This window comes from Trachinotus anak, unplaced genomic scaffold (assembly GCF_046630095.1).
Source record: "Trachinotus anak isolate AG129_WGS33_773 ecotype Australia unplaced genomic scaffold, CSIRO_AGI_Tana_v1 ptg000011l, whole genome shotgun sequence".
NCBI lineage: Eukaryota > Metazoa > Chordata > Actinopteri > Carangiformes > Carangidae > Trachinotus > Trachinotus anak.
The window spans coordinates 30,975,001-30,983,852 of record NW_027273862.1 but is presented as its reverse complement, the minus strand read 5'-3'; the positions used below and the strand labels follow the sequence as shown (position 1 = coordinate 30,983,852).

Sequence of the window (8,852 nt, the reverse complement as noted above, 5' to 3'; positions counted from 1 at the left end):
TGTGTGTGTGTGTGTGTGTGTACTTGTACTTGCTACATAGTAAGGACCAAAAAAAGTATTTTACTAACAGAGTGAGGACATTCTGGGAAAGTGAGGACATTTTGGCCGGTCCTCACTTTTTGAGACACCTTCAAATCACATGTTGAGGGTTAAGACTTGGTTTTAGAGTTATGGTTAGAATTAGGTTTAGGTTTAGGTTAAGGTTAGGTTAGGTAAAGAACGCAGGGGTGAGGGTTAGGGTTAGGCTCTCAGTTGTGATGGTTAAGGTTAGGGTAAGGGGCTAGGGAATGCATTATGTCAATGAGTGTCCTCACAAAGATAGAAGTACGTGTGTGTGTGTGTGTGTGTGTGTGTGTGTGTACTCTTCACTGTGAAACATTTTTCTCATCAGATTAAATACTTGAACTTTAGTTTTGACTGAATTGTCTCAACACTCACTGCATGAAGTCGTGTGTGTGTGTTTATTCTTATTCTTTCAGTCTAATCAACACGTCTCCTCTAACCAGCTGACGAGGTTTTCAGCAGCTTCACTTTGTGTTGTTGTGTTGTGTTGTGTTGTGTTGTATTGTTGTGTTGTGTTGTGTTGTGTTGTGGTGTTGTGTTGCATTGTATTGTATTGTTGTGTTGTGTTGTGTTGTGTTGTGTTGTATTGTAATGTATTGTTGTGTTGTGTTGTGTTGTGTAGTGTTGTGTTGTGTTGTATTGTATTGTTGTGTTGTATTGTGTAGTGTTGTGTTGTATTGTTGTGTTGTGTTGTGTCTTGTAGTGTATTGTTGTATTGTTGTGTCGTGTATTGTTCTATTGTTGTATTGTTGTGTTGTTGTGTTGTGTAGTGTATTGTTGTATTGTTGTATTGTGGTATTGTTGTATTGTTGTGTCATGTAGTGTATTGTTGTATTGTTGTGTTGTACTGTGTTGTGTTGTTGTATTGTTGTGGTGTTGTGTTGTGTCTTGTAGTGTATTGTTGTATTGCTGTGTTGTGTTGTTGTATTGTTGTGGTGTTGTGTCGTGTAGTGTAGTGTATTGTTGTATTGCTGTGTTGTGTTGTTGTATTGTTGTGGTGTTGTGTCGTGTAGTGTAGTGTATTGTTGTATTGTTGTGTCGTGTAGTGTTTTGTTGTATTGCTGTGTTGTGTTGTGTAGTGTTGTGTATTGTTGTATTGTTGTGTTGTTGTGTCGTGTAGTGTTTTGTTGTATTGCTGTGTTGTGTATTGTTGTATTGTTGTGTTGTTGTGTCGTGTATTGTTGTATTGTTGTGTCGCGTAGTGTATTGTTGTATTGTTGTGTAATGTAGTGTATTGTTGTATTGCTGTGTTGTGTTGTGTAGTGTTGTGTATTGTTGTATTGTGTTGTGTATTGTTGTATTGTTGTGTTGTGTTGTGTTGTGTTGTATTGTTGTATTGTGTTGTATTGTATTGTTGTGTTGTGTTGTGTCTTGTAGTGTATTGTTGTGTCGTGTATTGTTGTGTTGTGTAGTGTTGTGTTTCAGCTGCTGATGAACCTTGTGTAGAGACCAGGTGAGAACGGTGTTGAGCTGCAGAGCCCTGATGTGATTGGTCATAACTGCTGCCAGCTGACACACCCAACGGCATGTCTGATAATGATCCTCTGTAGCTCCGCCCCCTATCCAGGTGAGCCCAGGTGTGCGGAGCCTCTGGCCATGAAAATACCAGAAGACACTGATCATGTAACGAGCTCTGAGCCGAGAACGAAACAGATGAAATGTGAATGTCCTCATCAGAGAGTCAGTCTGGACTGACCTGGACCACAGACCTGGACCCTGACCTGGACCCTGACCCGGACCACAGACCTGGACCATAGACCTGGACCCTGACCTGGACCATAGACCTGGACCCTGACCTGGACCCTGAACTGGACCACAGACCTGGACCCTGACCTGGACCACAGACCTGGACCACATACCTGGACCACAGACCTGGACCCTGACCTGGACCATAGACCTGGACTCTGACCTGGACCCTGAACTGGTCTCAGTTCACCCTCACCTGTCAGGTGACCTCCTAAATCAGCTGCAGGTGACAGGAGAGCCACTGTCTCCAGCCTCCTCCTGTCCCCGCTCTGTTGGTCTCTGGGTGGAGCTCTGCAGGTGGAGCTAACAGTCCTGCAGGTCACCCCGGCCCCACCCAGACCACAGGGTCACGAGGGCTGGACTCTGCCCTCCTCCCTGACCTCCCCCCAACCCTGTGGGCCCCTACCTGCCCCGAACAAACAGAGGGAAGACGCATCTCTGCTGAATGACTCTGCTCTGGTGGACTTTAACCGTTGACTTAAAGGGGGGAGGAGGGGGTGGAGCGTGTGGTTAATGAGAGCCCCCTCCCTGTGTAAACTCACCATGTGAACTCTGGCCACCTCACCCCTCCATGCGTGTGGACACAAACATACGTGCACAAACACACTCATTTTCTCAGTCAGAGCTCAGAATGTGTTTCTGTTCTGGAAGAACTCGTTCACCTGGCACTTACCTGTGATGCAGCAGAACCTTTTATTCTGAAAGGTTGCTGTCAAATCTCTTGTTTTCTTGTGACTCTAGTTCCTGATTTGTCTGTTTGATTTGGTACTTACTGCAACTGTGATTTAAGAAGCTTTGGATGGTTTAGTTAAAACAGAGAAGAGTTTACAGTTATAGTCCTTAAAGGAGCTATGCTACGTAGCTAACGCCTCCAGCCTGTGAAGACGCAGCTGCTCAGAGGACGAGTTTTAACCTCTGGCTGAAGTTCTTGTGAAGTGACCCTCACCCCCACCCCCACCCCCACCTGACAACAAACCAGGTTCAGCAGCAGAGAGAACTGACAAACAGCTCCTGTCCAATCGTTAAAGCTCTGTTTTGGTCTCCTCCAGTCACTGTGAAACACTGACTCATGTCTGGGATCAGAGGAACACACAGCAGCTGAACGGCCCCTGAACTGGGACACAGCTGAAGTTTCACTCTCAGGTGAATTGGTCTCCACAGAGGTCAGAGGTCAACCTGCAGTGAAGGTAACAGCCGTGTTTAAGGTTGCCTCAGGGGTTAATGGAGCATCAGAGCAGAGGAATGTGAGTGTGTGAGGTTTTGAACTGCACACGCCTCAGAAATGAAACAGAGGAATTTTCCTGGGGGGGGGGGGGGGGGTTATCTTATCGGTGTTTACTGTAAGCACCATCCAGTTTTCTGTGTTGACTTTAACAGACTGACTGACGCTGTGGGCCCGATGCCAGGAGGCCACACTGGCACTGAGCGCTCAGAGGATGGACAGAGTCAGGAAGCAGGTCCTCAGGTCCACATCAGACCTGGAAACCCCGGCTGGCCAATCAGGTCCAGGCTCTGAATGGAACACTCCACCTAAAATATACAGTGTAGAACTGTATATAACTGTAACTGTATATATATTATATATTTTCTGTTGCTGCAACGTGCAAAAACAAATAGTCTGATTTTATCCTGAAGTGAATCTTAAATGAAACACGCACACGTCACATGATGCAGCATCAGTCCAGTAGTTTTATTCCATTCACCCCAAACACAAATATATTTGCAGCACAGCAGATGGTTCATCAGTCAGCGTGTGGAAATACCTGCTGTTACACGATATCATACAGAACTATATCAAATAATATCTGGTTGTGCAGAGAGACTGTGTGGAGGTACAGCAGCTGATTCAGTCAAAGAACATGCGTCAGTGTTTCCAGGGTTCAGTGTTCCCTCACGGCGTCTACAGCATCGGGCTGCAACACCTTCCCGCCCAAAATAAATAAATCCAGTTATTACATGTTTATACACTGATTATCAGTGAGAGGTACGGGGGGTTCAAGTGTTAGTTACCTTTACTACCACCTCAGTACTTTCACTAGCTGCTGTGTTGCTCATGCTAACATTACAACTGCTGCTGCCACTACTACAGCTACTACTAAAATTACTGCCACAGCAACAGCAGCTATTTCTGCATCCGCCGCTACTACTTCTGCAACTGCTGCTATTAACGTCTGCACCAAACAGAAGCAGCACAATGACATAAAAATACAGCACAGAGTCAGACAGACTGCCAGCAGCAGATTACCACTGCTGGGAAAAAAACTTATATCCACAACGTCTAAATGTCCAGGCTTGTTTCTTGGTTAACCACCGTGCACTTGCGAGGTTTTAGAAGTGCCAAGAGTTTCACAAACGGGGTTTCAGAAAATCCGGCGTCCCAGAGGAGTCGCTCGTCCTGCAACTCACTGACATGTCCGGCGAGATAGTATGAGCTGCTTTCAACCCTGTGGTTCACTGTTGTTTCTTTTCATTTGTCACTCTGGCACTGGAACCTGGAAACTGCCTGAGCTGAATCACTGAAGCCACAGTCGTATATTTCCCATGTAAACCCTGATCAGCTCTTTGTGCAGCGTGTTATTACTCTATTGAATTTCACATTAACGTCTGATTATTTGCTGAATGGTGATTTTATTTGATAGCATGTTGAGCTGAACACAAACCTCCATCACATTCTGTCTGAGCCTGCAGACCTCCGAGCTCAGACCGGGTACCAGAGGAGACCTGCTGACTCAGCCCGTGGGGGGGCGGTGTTGGAGGAGGTGGAGGTGGTGGAGCCGGCTCTCCTCCTCCTCCACTGATGCCTCCCACAGCTCTTTATCAGGCTGCCAAAACCAGACGACTCCTCCTCCCGTCGACCACAGACAGAAAACCAGCTCCCTGTCGTCCAGTGGAAACCGTTAATCAGAGCAAACATGGCCGACAATTTCTCTGAGACACAGAAAATCTGACAAGTTTCAACAAACCTGTGGAGATGAGGTGACGGACGTGATTCAGGCCCTAACCCTAACCTAACTCCAGGTTCCTGTTAGAATCTGATGTTACCATCTTCACCTTCATTTGATTAAGTCTCAAATTCTGAGTCAATTTAGGACAAAACCAGAAACCACAGCGACGCATTTACTGCACTGAGCAGCAGTCGAGGATCATGGGTGTTGTAGTATTTAGAGCTGTGTCCAGAATGAGCTTCATAAAACAGAAACATGTGAACGTTCTGCGTGGACACCTGCAGAGCAAAGAGGAAGCTCATTGGATGATTTCTTCCAGGAGTTACTGTCAAAAAAACCCGTCTGTTTCAGTTTGGCAGTGTGTGTCACGGTTTCATCGTGTTCGAGAGAATCACTCGACACTTCTACGACCAGGAGGGGAACAGCTGTGTGGTTTCCCTCGCTCTCCTTACGTGTCATTATGTGTGAAGGCTGTTTGACGTGAATGCCGCCGCAGACAGATCAGAGCTCCAGCTGCTGAAACCACGAGGTCAGAGGTCAGAGGTCAGAGTGTTTGTGAGAGGACACGGTGTCAGATCAGCAGGTGAGATTCATGTCTCCACAAAATCAGGTTTTTTTGCTCTCAGTTTGGTGAAGGGCTCGAAATACTACACTACCCATGAGCCTCAGTAAATTAGGAACAAAATCCATCGTCATGGTTACTGATTGGATCCCAAACTGATCCAACATCTGACAGTGAGCTGGTTTGAGCTGCTGAATGTCAGAGAGCGAGAGAGAGACAGACAGAGTGAGAGAGACAGAGAGAGAGAGAAAGAGAGAGAGAGAGACACACACACAGAGAGAGAGAGAGACAGACAGAGAGAGAGAGACAGAGAGAGAGACAGAGAGAGACAGAGACACAGAGTCAGAGAGAGATGAACATCGTGGCCACACCCTTCCCTCAGTCAGGAGGGTTAGCCTACAGAATTAGCGCTCCGTTAGAATGATGGAGTCCGGTTCCGGGCGGCTCCGGTCCACAGAGCCTCGCTGCTGCTGAGCTGCAGTTTCACCCTGTTTTGTTTCTCAGGTCGTGACGTCAGTTGCTCAACATCATGTTTCAACAGAAACTCTGTGAAATATGGAAGTTTTGTTTTTTGTATGATTTTTTTTATGACTAGAGAGATGCATGAAAATGAAGACGTCCTGCCTCTGGAGTGTAAACTCTCATTCTCAGTGAGCTGAAGACTTTTTGTAAGTGAATTCACACTCTGTCAGAATATACTGAAGCAGCATCAGCCCAGGCCGACCTCGCTGCCTGATAATGCTCTTTAAACCACAGAAGAAGAAGAAACAGAGAGCTGCAGACAGAGTCTCTGAGCTTTCACACTTCCCCCAAACAAAGTAAAAAAAATTCTCTCTCTTCTTCCTCTGTCTCTTCGTGGGAACTCTGTTTGGTTTTACAGACGAACTGCTTACTCATGACCCAGATACTGCAGTGACCTGTCATCCCCGCTGCATGCTGGGATATCTTCCACACACCATGCAATTAACTCAAATGTCTGCTTCCTCTTTCGTGCAGAGAAATGTTGCCCCGTCACTTCGCTCTCTGTTCAGCAGCAGCAGCACAGAGACAATGAGGTGGTGGTGAATGAAGTTGCACCTGTCTGTGATGTCACCCAGGTGAGGAGACACAGGGGGTGGAGAAAATAGCTCTAAAAATCTAAATCTGTAAATCTACCAATTCACAAAACTAGACCTCTGCTCCTCATCCTCACCTCTTCATCCTCTCACACTCCTGACTCAGAGGAAATTAATGAGAACTCCAGATTATCCTCTGAGCCTATCAGACGATCAGGCAGTCATCAGACTGAGGCAGAAATAAACTGTTTTACCTCAGGGGGGAGAGAGAGGCAGTGAATGGGAGTGGAAATCTGGCAGAGAACACTGCTCTTGATCCTGAACGCATCGTGAGATGTTCAGAGTAACACAGAGATGGTATCATCCTCCACAGCGAGCGCAGCAGAAGGTCTCTGGTGGATCACAGGCTCCAGCTGTTCTTCCCACACTCTTCTTCTCTTCCCTCCTCTGTCGGAGCCCGGCCCAGTGCTCTGGATGTTTTCCCTCCCCGGCCGCCTGCCAGAGGCCTCGCAGGAGCAGAAATGAGCCGTGCAGCGAGCCGAGCACTTTGGGAGCAGAAACGAGAGCCAGCCGCTGGTCATAATGCTGTGAATTATTAACGCTGCAGAAACACTCAGAGCAGCAGCACGGTTATCAGATTCAGGTCCGAGCCGGAGCTGCACTCAAATACTCAACATTTATTCACCCGTTCAGCCCAGAGTTTGTTCTGGAAAACCACCAAACACGTTCAGACGGAGCAGCTATAGGTTGTTTATGAAGCCTGACGCCATGACGCCACGACGCCTGCGTCTGAACAGGAAACATAAAGACACACACAAGGACACAGAATGAAGACATGAAAAAGTTCTGCATCAAAGCGTCGTCCTGGAGCTTTCGGTCATAACGAATGGTCTTCTTCAGCAGATAGAGGATTCCCTGCAGGGCAGGTGTTCCTGATAAACTGACAGTTGAATGCATGAACGTCACACCATGTGTTCAGGGTCAGTGTGCACACAGCCTGTATTCAGAAACTGAGCCTTAAAACCAACCACTTCTGGAACTTTGTGATGTCACAACTATGCAGTCACCGCCCTCAAGCCACGCCCACCTGGACCCACCATCCAACCCTGCAGGATTTGGTTTCTCTTTACCTGAAATCTAATTTTTTTATTGGATCATTCAGAAAACAGACAGCCAATCAGAGGAGAGGCTCAGATCCTCTCCTCTGATTGGCTGACTGACCTGTTGTGACTAGAGCTCCAGAGAGAAGCCTGAGAGAGGAGATGTAAAACTACACTGAGATGCTTTTTGGTTCTTTAAACCACAGATATATCTTCTGATGGAGATCAACACTTCAGATAAACCACAGGAGAAGAGTAAAATACGGTCATGTGTCTCAGGTGTGGGAACCAGGTGAGGTCTGATGTCATCAGTGTCTCTCTCTTCTTCTTCACATTCTAACTGCAGCATCAGTGAGAAGGATAAATTCCAGTATCTCCGTGGTGATGGATGAGCCTCCTCTGCAACATGCCTGTGTTTGTCTTTGCTCTGCCATAAATGTGGAACGTCTGGTTTTACTGGGAGAAGCTGCAGATGTTGAGCTCTGACTGTTTACATGCACGAAGCATGACAGAGGAGTCTGCCGCTCGGGGCTTCGTATCAGCACGATGAGGGTCTGGGGGGTAAAACCAAACACTTACAGACTGTAACAAGACAGTAAACAGGAAGACGTGTCTCAGTTTGCTGGTTGATAGTAACATGTGAAGTGGATCCGCTGCTGTGACACGGCCTTATAGTCACCTGAGTCTCCACACCAACCTACTCACCTGTTCCCCACCCCCAGTACTTACAGAGTCTCACCTGTTTCCCTGAGCCATGACAGTTTGTTCTAATCATCAAAGACTGTCAGAGAGGAGACGATCCTGCACAATCCCTCAGAGCTCAGAGCTCCACCTCCAATAATCTAACAAAGAAATCAAAGCTGTAATTAAGCCTCATAAATCAGAAACTGAAAACACACTGCATCTTTATCACTGCTCATCAGAGCCGTCAGAGGGAGAGAGGCTGACGATCAAAGCCAGAGCCGACGCAGCGATGAGACGCAACACGAACAGAAATCTGCTGAGTCTCCAAACGAGGCGCGGACATGTCGCAGCGGCGGGATGGGAAAATAAACCATCCAACAGAGCGTGGACTGCAGCTGACGGCACTTTTACTATCAACCTCTAACTGCCTTGTAAATGCAGCTGCAGAATGATTCTCCAAAACACACCAAAACAAACAGCCCCTGTGACGTCCCTCAGAGCTCCATACAGAGCCAGTAAATGCCAGCCGACTCCGAGGTCCACGCTGTATAAACAGGGAGATATATGTCCTCTCTCTGTTCCTCTGGCAGCCCGGCCTCCCCGCATAAATTGCAAATAATTGTGGTACCAGAGAGGATTAAGTTCTGCTGCTTACACACAAAGAAAAGAAAAAAAAATTGGCTCCAAATCTGAGATT

At 47.0% G+C, this 8,852-nt stretch overlaps 1 long non-coding RNA gene across 1 annotated transcript in view; it reads right to left on the bottom strand.

The window, feature by feature from the left end:
* Nucleotides 1–3,480: 3,480 nt before the first annotated feature.
* LOC139628320 (uncharacterized) overlaps nt 3,481–8,852 on the bottom strand; it is a 7,157-nt gene continuing 1,785 nt past the window's right edge. Inside the window, exon 2 of the long non-coding RNA XR_011692749.1 lies at nt 3,481–8,852. This exon is cut by the window's right edge and continues 580 nt beyond it. This is a non-coding gene — a long non-coding RNA (uncharacterized lncRNA).